Raw genomic sequence first — 14,223 nt, forward strand, 5'->3', positions numbered from 1 at the left:
TTAGATGTACTAATACTAGCAGTGCATTAAAGATGCAATCATTAATTCTCCCAAGAGGCCACAATTATCAAGAGCAAACATAGTAATGACGAGGAACACATTTTTGCTATGCCACTAACACTTGTACTTCCTCTGCTATTCTGCCCAAGCTTGGCTAAGGAAGAGTTACGGGGAGTAAAACACAAAAATATGCTGATTCACCATAAATAGTAAATAAAATGAAAAAGTAAGGCCATTCCATTTCAACAAAAGACCCACACCCAAGTTCCATAGCTTTGGGTCCGCTATCCCAATCATGATTTTCCTACCCCTAGAGGTAAAGGAAAGGTCCTTCCCGTTTTGGCCAGTTGTGGGCGAGGAGGGACTCGAACCCCCGACATCATGGTTCGTAGCCACGTTCTCTAATCCTTTGAGCTATATAGGCCCCACCCCATCTCCACTAGATTTGTTCCCGGGAGTACCCTAAAAAAAGAACCTTTCCTCTCCTCAGCCATTTCGAGTTAAGAAGATGTGAAAGCGCATTTCTCTCTATAAGAGTGGTGCGTTCCGAGGTGTGAAGTGGGAGAGAAGGGATGTCATAATTGAGGTTTTCAATTATACGACATTTTCATTTTTCATTTTTTTTTCTTTTTCATATTGAATAAGTAATAAGATTGATAGGTGTTAAACTTTTTATCATCCTGGCATGAGAGAAAAGCATATTGGCTAGTGATTGTGAGGCCCAAATTCTTGACCGGAGGGGACACCAAAGGCCTCTGCCCTTTCATCCCTTGGATAGATAGAGAGGGAGGGCAGAGCTATTGGTTTTTTCATATTGTCAAAGAGTTGAACAATGCAATGGTTTTTTCGTGTTGTCAAAGAGTTCAACAATGAAAATAGATGGTAAATGCCTGATCGAATTGATCGGGTCATATAGGAACAAGGTTCAAGTCTATATCGGTCTGTTAGGATGCCTCAGTTGCATATATCACTAGACTTCCACTTGACACCTATCGTAATGATAAACAGCCCATCTTGCCGTGACCTTTTCTTGCATTCTCAAAACTTCTGTGCTCCATCCCCGTAGGGGCAGAGAACCCGTCGCTGTCTCAGTTGTGCTACCGGAGGCTCTGAGGAAGTAGGAATAGGTGAGCACTCATATTGGGGTGGCTTACTACTTAGATGCTTTCAGTAGTATTCCGCTCTGCACTTGGCTACCCAGCGTTTTTCTTGGGCACGATAACTGGTACACCAGAGGTGCATCCTTCCCGGTGCTCTCATACTAGGGAAAGGCTCTCTCAATGCTCTAATGCCCAAACCGGATATGGACCGAACTGTCTCATGACGTTCTGAACCCAGCTCACGTACCGCTTTAATGGGTGAACAGCCCAACCCTTGGAACATACTATAGTCCCAGGTGGCGAAGAGCCGACATCGAGGTGCCAAACCTTCCCGTCGATGTGAACTCTTGGGGAAGATCAGCCTATTATCCCTAGAGTAACTTTTATCTGTTGAGCGACGACCATTCCACTCGGCACCATCGGATCACTAAGGCCGACTTTCGTCCCTACTTGACGGGTGGGTCTTGCAGTCAAGCACCCTTCTGCCTTTGCACTCGAGGTCCAATCTCCGCCCGGCCCGAGGAAAGCTTTGCACGCCTCCGTTACCTATCTACCTGAGACTGTCCCTTGGCCCGTAGGTCCTGACACAAGGTTAGAACTCTAGCTCTTCCAAAGTGGTATCTCACTGATGGCTCAGGCCCTCCCAGAATAAGGCCTTCTTCGCCTTCCACCTAAGCTGTGCAGGAAAGGCCCAAAGCCAATCCCAAGGAACAGTAAAGCTTCATAGGGTCTTTCTATCCAGGTGTTGGTAGTCCGCATCTTCACGTACATGTATATTTCACCGAACCTCTCTCCGAGACACTTTCCAGATCGTTACGCCTTTCGTGCGGGTCAGAACTTACCTGACAAGGAATTTTGCTACCTTAGGACCGTTATAATTACGGCCGCCGTTCATCAGGGCTTTGGTCGCCGGCTCCCCTGTCATCCAGTCACCAACTTCCTTGATCTTCGGGCACTGGTCACTATGACCCCCTTTGTGAGGAGGCACCCCTTCTCCCGAAGTTACGGGGCTATTTTGTCGAGTTCCTTAGAGAGAGTTGCCTCATGCCCTAGGTATTCTCTACATACCCACCTATCTCGGTTTCGGGTACAGGTACCTTTTTGTTGAAGGTCATTCGAACTTTTCATGGGAGTATGGCATGGGTTACTTCAGCCCCGTAGCGCCTGATACTCGGACATTGGCTCGAGACATTTTCTCTACCCCTTCTTATCTTGAAAAAGCAAGGTCACCTTGTATCCTTGAACCGATAACCATCTTTTGGCTAACCTAGCCTCTTCCGTCCCTCGGGACCAATAGTAGAGGAATATTCACCCGTTGTCCATCGACTATACCTTTTGGCCTGATTTTAGGCCCTAACTCACACTCTGTGGACGAACCTTGTGGAGGAACCCTTAGGTTTTCGAGGAATTGGATTCTCACCAATGTTTGCATTACTCAAGCCAACATTCTCACTTCCGCTTCATCCACACCTGCTCGCACAGGTGCTTCCCTCTAAGGCGGAATGCTCCCGTACCGATGCATTTTTACATCCCACAGCTTCGGCAGATTGCTTAGCCCCGTTCATCTTCGGTGCAAGAGCGCTCGATCAGTGAGCTATTACGCACTCTTTCAAGGGTGGCTGCTTCTAGGCAAACCTCATGGCTGCTACTGTATCGATGATGTCCCACACGATTGAGTCTTATTTGTCCCTGAAACAACCAAAATCGGCAGCCTCAACCCAATTGCATTTTGATAGGGTAAATCACTAGTACAAATAATTTAAAGGTATTATTAATCAATAGCAAAAATAATTTAAAGGTATTTCTAATAAAAGAACAATTGGAAGGTTAAGTAATAGAACCGTAAAACAATAATAAATTACAGCTAGCTTCTAATCTAACTACCTGAAAAAAAAAAGAAAAAAAAAAAAACTTAAGGTTGCATAGAGATCAAAAGGTGAAGACAAACCTTAGATCATAGAGTATTAAACAAACCAAAGCCAGTAGAAGGATTTCGGCCAAGAAAGATAACAGCTCTGTGACCGAAAGAGAGAAAGAGAGAGAAACAAGAAGAAGAAGATGGTTTGTTCGAATGTGTGGAGGTGGAGATAGAGAGTTCTCAGTTTCCTTTTTTATACGGGATTTCTTTCTTTGAGATTTGCAAATTGGATCAATAGTGAGTTTCCTTTTTGGAGTAAGATTCCTCTTTCCTTTTCTCCTTTTTTTATTTTTATTCTAATTAATAGGGAGAGTTAACAGAGCTTTGGTTCTGTTTGATTAAGATTTTACAAAGGGACAGGTGTCCTTGAATAGGAGGACACCTAAGGAGTACATAATGAGGGGACAGATGGTCCCACTCTATGGCACTCTAGTGTAGAAGAGAGGGCTGCCACATGGCTACATGGAAGGCTACATGGAAGTTCTAGGAAGGGGTAAGGGAGAAAGGAGAGAGGTTTAAAGAGACAAGAGATGAGATAAGAGAGAATGGAAGGAGGAGAGGGTTGCTGGTGTGGGACCTAATCGCTTTATAGTATAGATAGATTTTGTTTTAAAAAAAAAGCACACTGTCTTAAAATAAATATTTTGTCATTGTATCTATTTTTCTTCAGAGACTGGATCTACTCCTCTCACATGGTGCCTCACACCGACCTCACAGACACATCCCAGCGTTCATTGGGAACATTTACCATACTTATGTGTTATTATTTACGGGAAATGTAATGCACAGGGGGATATGCCTTTGAGGCCAGTGTGAGGTGCCCTGTGTGAGGAGCAGATCCCAATTCTTTTCGTCTTAAAAACTTGACTATTAAAAGACAAAGTAATAAGTTTTTCAATTCAACATCTTTGGTTGTTATAAAATGGTTCAAAGTTCTAAGAAAGGAGGATAACCCACTTAAAAAATTTTTTGCTCATTTTAAAAAGATAAAGCAGTCCTACTCACACTGGATGATAAGGCCATGCTTTCCTTGTTTTACAAAATTTTTGTACTTTTCCATAGATGACTTTTAGGGTCTGCTTGATTGCTGAGAAAGGATGGGATGAGAAATGTTGGGATGAGAAGAGGAAATTTTATTTTCTCAATTAGTTATAATGTGTTTGTTTGCTGAGAAAAATTTTGTTGAGAAAATCTATTTTCTAGTGTTTGTTTTGCAAGAAAATTTATAGGAGAAAAATCATGTTAAACTAAAAAAATGCATGTCATTTACTTTTATGACAAGTTGCACCCCCAAATGTATGACACATATGATTGAATTTTCCACGTGACATGATAGTTTTATTAAACTTGCTCATTCAAAAATTTTACTTAAAAACTGTAAGAAATGCTTAATTCTTTGGACCTGCCCGTTCATCATAGAATTTGTTCATAGGTCCACTCAATGTACTTGTCTATAAAAAACCTGTGCATGCATTCATAAAAGAAACTACTAGGAACTAAAATTGTTCTATTATTTGGACCTATTGGTACATCAAAGAAGTTGCATTCAATAACCTATTTCATTCAAAAAATCATACATACATCAATAAATCATTTGAATTTGTCTTTAACCTGTAATTAGTTCATCAATGCCAATAGTTCAACCTATTCATTCCATGTACTCATAATCATCCATATACCAATAAATCCATTGTGGTAAAATATAACGATTCATTCCACTTAGTACAAGTAGATTGACCATCACAAAAAAAAGGGACAACAATCAAATTGCCAATGCATCCCCAAAAAATATACAAAATGGACGCAAAGGCTCAACCATCAAAACAAGTTTTTGTCATATATAATTAGTACCTAGTTTGTTAATAAATGTGAGTTATAATAGTTTAAGTCTTTTATCCATCCATTCAATATGGAGGCCCTAACTTCATTTCCTTCCTCAAATTTGGCTCCACTCTGTAAAATGTCATAATTCAACTTTCAAACTCAGCTAAGAAGTCATATGCTTTCATCAAAAATGCCACTGAACATCCTTCTAGGCTCATAATATCGGTGTACACCTTTTCCTTGCTAAATAAACCAAACCCTCTCTCAATTGCAGATGCGAGTTTCCCGAGATGTATAACAATGTCTTGCACTTGTTCAACAACAATTGAAACATATGATTTCAATTTTCCTAAAACTCTTCCTTCTGCAAAACTACTTCCCTCCACTAGATTTGTTTGAAGGTTAGGATCTCCAGAATTCTCAGCCTCATCAATGTCATCAAACACATGCTCAACATCCGATGTTGCACTAGTGGCAGTTGCAGAAATTGCACCTTGCTTATTTAGCTCCTTGGTTGTAAAGGCACCATTTCCAGTCACTTGATCATTTCCACATACCAATGCCAATAGGTCATAGTTTGAAATGTTTTTTTGTCTAAATTGTTTTGCCTCTGGATGTGCCTGCTCATTTACCATGGGAGTTCCATAATAAGTCACCTTCCATACTAATGAATCATCTTTCATATAATTTGTAAACCAAGTGTTTAAAGTATAAGTGTTGTTAATCTATTTTACCTCAATATATGTAGCCCAAACATCAGGTGTTGCATCTACTGTCTTGGTTGAATCAGTCCATGCAAAGCCATTTTGATTCAGAAGGTTTTTTAATATTGCAAAATTCTGTTTGATTATTTTCAGCTTATTTCGTATATGTCCTTGAGTACATTCAACTGAAAACTTAGTGCTAATAGCACGTGCCGCTACAGTGTAAGCCGGCGATTTGAAACTTTTGTCAACCTTGTTTCCAAGGTTGACATGCTCAACAAGTGTGTCAATGAGTAAATTATCCATGTCCTGTGTCCAACTCATATTTGTTTTCCAGTCTTGTTTTCAGGCTGAGAGCTAGAAGAGTCCATTTTTGTTTCATGCCAATCAAATGAACAATGCAAATCAACAATATATATCCATAACACCAATTAATACAAGGTATTTTTATATAAATAGTAATAGACAATTAATAAAATCAAACATCATAATCAGTTAAAGAAGTGAGTGCACATAGAAAAAAAGTTATACAACAAAAGTTATATTAGAAAGAAAGAGTTAAACAACATGAAGAAATTAATGTCGAGCCCTAGATCGATACAAGACATAATCAGCCCACATTTGGGTAGCTATTTCTTCTCTGAGACAAAATCCTTCCCTTGATTGTTCATTTCTACTAGCTCGTTGAGATAGTTGGGAGATTTGCGTATCGTCCGCTCTATCATCATTTAAATCACCAATTCCTGCATCATCCTCAATATCAACTGTTTTTCGATCATATTGACGCATGATGAAATCATATAGATCCACACCCATGACACGGTTGTGTAAGATGTAGCATGCAGACACAATCTTCACCTGTGACTTAAAAGGGTAATGTTGCTGAGATACCAAGATTGAAAAGTGTTTCTTCAATACCCCAAAGATCTGTTCAACGGCATTTCTAAGTGATGAATATCAAAGGTTGAATAGTTCTTTTGGGTTCTCAGGTTGATGTGCACCTCATTCCTTTAGATGGTATCGTGTGTTTCGATATATTGTAACAAACCCCGTCTTTAATGAAAATCCTGCGTCTACAAGATAATATTTACCTATTTAAAATATAAAAAGTTAGAAAAAACGTACATACTTACCTATTAAATAAAAATGTCTCTTATGAGAGTTTATTACTACCTTGAAAGACCTCTAATTTATGCACTCTCCTCAAAGCATTGTTAAGCATGTGAGAATTCGATGCGGCACTCTCCCAACCAGGTAATACATATGTGAACCATAAATTGAAAGTGCATGCAACAATGATGTTTTGTGTGGGATAAGATTTACGACCTTGAAACCTAGCAACATCAGTAGAAGGAACTTTCACAGGGAGGTGTGAACCATCGATTGCCCCAACACAATCCTACCAGTAGATTTAAGTTTTTTATTATTCATATTTTTTTGTGTATACATCATAAAGAAGACTTTATCACTTAATTACCTTGAAATATGGCCAAAAATCATGTCGATTTCTAATTTATGGAGGTGTTTCAGTACCACTTGGTTGAATCAAATACCTATCCTCCAAGCTCAACAAAGCATTCAATACGTTGTTGAAATGACGGCTCACAATCTCACTAGACTGACTGAAATGAAAGCCCACTATTCTATTCCTAACGTTGTGTGCCAATATGTGTAGGAAACGTGCCACTTGTTCTTCTACCGTGCACCTCATTGTATCATGTAGTTTTCCTGTCTCACGAATAATCTTGCATAGCCTTGCAAATGTTGTTTTCCCCATTCTCAATTGGTTATAACAATCTATTTCTTTTTGTCCATATAATCTATCCAATAAATCCCTTTGTTCAAAATCCCGGTTCATGGATGGTTCCTTATCAATATAATCCACATATTCTTGCAACAATGAAAATGTAACTGCAACTGTATCAGTTGCAGCCCCAACAATTGCATAAAGCAAATTTTGCTCTATCTATTCATAGAAAATAAATAAACAAATAAATAGATAAATAAATAAATTTAGGAATTCATTCTAGAATGCCTATATAATTTACATGCTGGAAAAGTAGTCAATGAAAAATAAAAAAGAGCAACCATTAACCATGAATAAGTTTACTTCCTTCACTGTACCATGAATATACTAAATAAGAAAATTGAGAGAGGATGGATGATTTGACAGCCCCTTAGACAAGCCTTACAGGTTTAATAGTATATACTTTATCTATTGAGGTACAATTCATAATTGGTGCTTCTTTTATCTATTGATCAACCAGACAGAAGCTCCCACACACACACACCCCAACAAAGAAATAATAAAAAAAAAATCTTGGGTTTTAATTGTCTCTCTCAACTAGCAAATTGAAAGATAGAGAGAGAGAGAGTTTTGATATGAGTTTTTTATTATCTCTGCAGTGGTTTGAAGTTCTTGATGGGTTTCTGGGAAACATTGGAGGAATGTAGGGCTGTTTTTCAACTGTACTTTCCTTCTATTTGGTTCTGTAATTCAGCTAACCATTGCATCCCTAATCCATGGGCAGGTAGAAGCCTTTTATAATATTTCATTTCAGTTTGTAAAAGAACATAACACAGATTATTGTAAAATAACTTTTGTATACATTTCTTTTATAAATTCATTTATCTGTTCTCTATTGTATTTTATTTGGGCATTTCAAGAATGAAGGAGTGAAACACTCGGGCCCAACAAAAATGGTTTTATATTTCACTGGAGCTACCAACATTCTGTACACATTTGGTGGACATGCTGTGATAGTGTGAACAATACCCATGAGTGAATATACATGTCTCCATACATGCATGAATTAATATATAGATACACATGCACATCATACATGTATATATACTACAGGAATATGACATTAATAAGTAACACCCATGCATGCCTGTTTGAAAGTCTATGCATGTAATTTGATAACTTTGGAATGACTGTAGAGAGATAATGCATGCAATGTGGAAGCCGCAAAAGTTCAAGCTGGTCTACTTTAATGGCAACACTCGATGTCCTAACCCTAACTCTACCATCAGCAATTTCTGCTTATTGGGCCTTTGGGGACATGCTTCTCAACCACTCTAATGCTTTCTCTTTACTGCAAGATCTGGATTTAGAGACACAATACTAGATGGGTCTTCTTCTTGTTTTAAGTATACTGGTATTAATTTGATCCATGGCCTATCAAATTAATGTGTTCTCAGGTTTACCAGATGGGTCTTCTTGTTTTAAGTATACTGGTATTATTTTTTTTGAACTCATCATAAAGGCCAGCCAATACCCAACAATCCCATTTTCCCCTTTTTTTGATCAATGCCCCATTTTCCCCATTGAACAACCATCCTTTTTATTGGTTAAAAAATAAAAGAGTTCATTAAAAATAGATGCCAATTAACAACCCCTAAAAATATACATGATGGCATTATGATTAGGGGACTACTCTGGAATAATCAGATGAATGTCATCATCATTCAAAAAAAAAATGCTATCATCATTCAAACCATATCATTCATCTCCACAAACTACAATCAGTGAAAAAACAACGGAAACACAGTCCCCATAAAATTTTGGCATGGACTTCAAAGGTGATGAGAAACCATTAATTTATGAAACTTCTCCTGGAAAACCCAAGACACCATAGCTTGTGCCTCTCCTAGGGATGCTTGTATTGCTTTGGTCTTTTGATTAATAAAGTTTTCTTCATTGAATGGAGAAGGGGGAAAAATCAAAAGAAATTCAACAAAACATCATCATAAAACCATAACACAACATGCTGGTCAGCAAATTGCTTCGGTAAAGAAGAAGAGAGATTTGAAACCAAAAAAAAAAAAAAGATAAAAAGATAGAAACAACCCTGCTATGCTAACTTGATACCTAACAAACCTCTTTGTAAAGAGTAAAATAATGACTTTTCTGACACCCTCCCCACCCCCCACCCCCCACCCCCCACCCCCCCAATTTGAGTCTACCAGAAACCAAATTAGCATATCATGGAATCTAACAAAACTAAGGATTCAACCTGGATGCCAAGTTACAATTTTGATAAAGGGGCAACCATTCAAAAATAAAATAAGTTATTTCACTAAAGATATGATTGCAAATTAAAACAACACAAAAGAAAATGAAAGGGCTCATAAGGTGTAGAAGATAGATTCAATGAAAAACCATCCTCTTGAGTCTTGAGTTGACTTGAAACTTCCAAACACTTGTATTTGTAAGGCACCAATGGCAGCTATCTAGCAAGCTGAGTGAGATAACACAATTATTGGGCACATGCAAGTCTGTTTTGAGACAGATAATTAGTCTTAAACTCCACTGCTGGTGTGCTAACAAGGTCTGGAGTGAACAGAGGAAGGATGCACAACACATCTTCATTGCCTTAGATCACATGTATAGAATATTCTCTTTTTGCTGTTTTTGTCTAGCTATCATGGAGTAATTGTGTTTCAATATGATGTCCATATTGTACATCTTTTATGTGCCTTAAAAACCATATTTTAATTAATAAAAATCTTCTGTTTTTATAAATAATTAATACAATCTTCTTTAACCTGTACTGCTAAAAAGAGTGTTTCAAATATAATTAGTTTCCAAATTCTCATAAATGATGACTCAATTTAACACTAAAATGGTCACCATAAGAGGAATACCTAATCATCATTACAACTGTTCTCTTAGGACCCACTACCAAAGTACCGACCCAAAAACCTAGGCAAGAAAAACCTAGGCAACAGAGGGCACCTTGTTGCCTAGGCAATGGGTTTTTATAATAAAAGGTTATAAATCCCAGGGTAGTTCCCAAGGTTTTATAGTAATTAGCAGTAATCTTTGACTAATAATCACCACAATCTTCATGAAATAAGTATAATCCTCATATAAAAACATAAAAAATCAACATACCTATTATAATAATTCCTTGGTTGCTCTTGTTTTATTAGTAGTAAAGAAGATATAAGCACCGAGCCCTTGTTTGTTAGTATTAGTAAATAACAATAATAATTCCTAGGTTGCTCTTGTGTGCTCACTGGATAAATTCTTCAATTTCTTTTTGGAAATATTAAAGGGCTCAAGGCAATTTGAGTGTCGATTGAACCCAAACAAATAAGAAATAATAAAAAAGTAACTAGTATTGAGTAGTGCAGAGGATTAGAAGAGTGAAAAATGGGGTTTATTCTTCCTTTCATATTGACTAGGCTTTTCATTATCAAACATCTTCCTTCTGTGTCAATGGATGGGATTTAGGCTGGATCCATCCAAATCGAAATCAACTTGAAAGGGTAAGATGGACCAAGAAGACATATTGAATTGGATTAGTCTAAACTTAATGGCCCAAAGTATTTATTGGATTGGATTGGATTGTAATGGATTTATATATAGGACTGGATGGGATTTAGCCAATATCTGATCAATTGACTCAATTGACAGAAGATAAGAATACAGGTGTCAATCGACCGAGTTCTCATGTGCTCATAGAGAACATGTGTTTCCAGTTGGGGAAATGATAAGGATGCAAGGGCTCCAATCCACCCCTAATCAAGAGTACAAAAGGTGATGAAAAATTACCCAAAAGAAAGAGAAGAAAACAAGCTAAATCCAACTTTTTCAAACTTTTACATCAGTACAAACTTATCCGTTAGACCCTTGAAATTCGAGTGTTTCCCAAAACTTTTCTTCTTGAAACATCTCTGAAATCTGGTAAGATAAGCATCCAATCCATAATTTCTTATCCAATCATTGAGCACATCTTCATTTCATTGCATTCTTTTCCTTTCTTTCCATACTTCCAGCAGACAGCAAACAGAATGGAGCTCCAAAAAATTTTTACTGTTTTGCTTCCCTGTAGAATAGACAGAGCATTTTATTTTGATGCTTTTACCAAACTACAGTAGTAGTCTTTCAGCATTTATGAGACCCTAATATCCTTTCGTTTTTTCCTTCTTTTTTTTGTGTTGGGTGGGGAGGAGGAGTTTGTTTTAGTTATTTATTTATTTATTTTATGAACTTCAACAATCATACACAATTATTATTTGTAAGGAACAGAAAATAATAATAACAATAATGATAATGATAATTAGGATGAGGATGCTAAGCAACAATAACTATGAAGATAACAACATAAAATCTCATCTTCTTGAATGTCTTTATTGGGCATCTATTTGCATGGTGGTTCCTACCCCAAAACAGGTTTCAAAACCCGCCTTAAACTCTCTAGAAATTTTACAACTGACCATCTTGACCACCAATGGTTAACACTAGTAATAAAATTATAACATAGATAACTATTTATTGCATCGAATATATGTAGATTTCTATATTTATCTATGAAAAAAATGTGGAAGCAAACACATTTTGGTAACTTGGGGAATTCAATTGCTTACTCAAATTTGAATAAATATGCTCACTTCCATATTTGATTGCAAGTTTGCAACTTTTCAGTGCTCATGACTGTTCTTTTCTTTTCCTAGTAGGATTTCTAAAAGAGCACTTTTTATAAAAGGGGAAATAGATTCAGAATTCAGATAAGTCTAGCAATTTGAACTTTCTAGTCAAACACGAAGTTCTTGGAATACACTCCTCTAGACAGGTATTTCTCAAGTGAAAGTGTGCTTAAGACTTCACTGCTGTTGGCATAGCAACGTCGTGTGTTTTCTGTTTCTTTTGCTATTAGGTTCGATAATAAGTGATTTATTTATTTTTTTCTTTTAGCATACATGATTTCCTAAGTCATGTAAATCTTGGGTAATGTACCATCAAAGGGAAGCTTGAAGCTTACTCATGTAAGTAGAAATAGTGGCTTTAAGTTGAACTTTTTATGTTGCAAGATTTGAAGAACATGAATCATTAGCATACTTCTTGTTTGTAGGTAAAAGCTGTCTTTCAGTTTGGAGCAGGAGGTAATTAATATGTATAAATTTTTAATGACTCTTGTCTTGTGGTTTTAATTGCTGATTTAAGTGCTATTATATTTGAAGGAAGCTGCAAGTGCTTGGAAAACCTTAGTCTTTGTCCATAGCTAGCTTAGATTCCCTGTTTGTTGAAAGTGCATATTTTAGAAAACTTGGGGAAATAATAAGGATGCAAGGGCTGGGGAAATTTATGTCTTTATATTGCTGGGCAGCAGAGGAAGCACTTCTGATCTCCAAATGGTGTTATCCTGAGTTGACTTGGATTTAACTTTAGATGTTTTTTCTATTTTTTGTGTTCCAGGGCCATCAAGGGCTGGGGACAGAGGGTCCAGGTGAGGTCCACTGACCTTACCATTGAGAGGTGCAGAGTGACCATCCCAGCCAGGCGTAATGGGACATTGGCAGTTCATGAGCTGTTAAGAGTCCTTGCCTCCTTTTCGATTGGCCCATTGGGTCAAGCCAATGGTCCATTATTCATCATAAAGAAAAAATGAGATTTTAGAGTCCCATCGAAAGTGCAAGAAAGAAAAAATGGTCCATTACTTCAAGAAAGAAATTAAAAAAAAAATGCAAAATGGCAGAGCTCATTCCAAATAAGAACGACCAAACCCAACGCCCTTGCATAACCCAGAAATTTGCCCATCCTAAACCGAAAACAAGAAAAAAAAAAAAAAAAAAAAAAAAACTTCCGGAGCACCATTACATATCACAGGAAGAGAGAAAAAACAAAACCCAAATATTTATACCTGCAATAAAATGAATCCAAACCCAAATATTTTATATCTGCAATAAAATGAACCCAAACAAAATGAGTCCAAACCCAAATATCTCCCATCGATTTCATAAACAAGCACCGAATATCATCACAACTCAAACCATCAAAAATACCCTAAGCACATGAATAATTTCTAACTACATTTAACCTTCTAACATATCCAAAATCCTCATTTCTATTTATAATCATCAAAATCCCCATTTCTTCGATTCAAAGAGAGAAGATGGTTTTTCCATCTCAAAATTTTGGCTCGGATCAACAATGACATCAGAAAGAAAACACACCTTGCTGAGAATGGGCGATGTTCAGTCTTCCACTGTTCCTGCAAGAGAAAGAATTTTTCGTTGAGAAGGAGCGGTGTTCAGCCTTCCGCTGTTCCTGCTTGGATCAACAATGACATCAGAAAGAAAACACACTTCGCTGAGCAAGAACCATGGACCGAAAAACAACAAAAATACAGTAGAACAGGACCGCTAGAGAGAGAGATTCATGGATCTTGTGTTACCTTCCACAGAGATGGCCGGAGAAGATACCGGAGATATGGCCGTTGGATTGCTACTTCAAAGGGGAGAGGAAATTGTCGACTTCTTGCTCTGACAAACCCGAGCAATTTTCTTAGCCTTTTCTTTTCTCACTGGGGTCACACTGTTCTGGTGCGACCCCGCTCACTAAATTTTGGGATCCCGCGTCCCTCTTGTTTCTCATCCCAAAACACTGTTTATCAATAAACAAACACAAGAAATGAAGAATCATTCGAGAATATTCCCTTTTCTCATCCCTTTCTCAGCAATCAAACAGACCCTTAACATTCATCATTTTCTGTTTTATAAAAGAGTAAATTACAGAATAGTACTATGTACTTTGGGGGTAGTGACACTTGAGGGCCTGAACTTTCAAGTGTGACATTTTAGTATCATGAACTTTTAAAAATACACACCAAGTCCAATTCAGCGAGGGAAAATTTTCTTCACTATTCTTCATTGTTCCATTCAAATT

The 14,223-nt window shown here is 37.4% G+C and overlaps 2 long non-coding RNA genes across 2 annotated transcripts; both read right to left on the reverse strand.

The window, feature by feature from the left end:
• Positions 1 to 825: 825 nt before the first annotated feature.
• Positions 826 to 3,173, reverse strand: LOC148880769 (uncharacterized). Its single transcript, XR_016110808.1, has 2 exons — positions 3,049 to 3,173; positions 826 to 2,789 (listed from the first exon to the last, which is right to left on the reverse strand). It is a non-coding gene; the product is annotated as an uncharacterized LOC148880769 (long non-coding RNA).
• Positions 3,174 to 5,978: 2,805 nt separating this feature from the next.
• On the reverse strand, positions 5,979 to 13,928 carry LOC148880770 (uncharacterized). Its single transcript, XR_016100573.1, has 3 exons — positions 13,733 to 13,928; positions 13,512 to 13,605; positions 5,979 to 6,637 (listed from the first exon to the last, which is right to left on the reverse strand). It is a non-coding gene; the product is annotated as an uncharacterized LOC148880770 (long non-coding RNA).
• Positions 13,929 to 14,223: the final 295 nt, after the last annotated feature.

This window comes from Nelumbo lutea, chromosome 1 (assembly GCF_056320005.1).
Source record: "Nelumbo lutea isolate HS-2025 chromosome 1, American lotus-T2T, whole genome shotgun sequence".
NCBI classification, from domain to species: Eukaryota; Viridiplantae; Streptophyta; class Magnoliopsida; order Proteales; family Nelumbonaceae; genus Nelumbo; species Nelumbo lutea.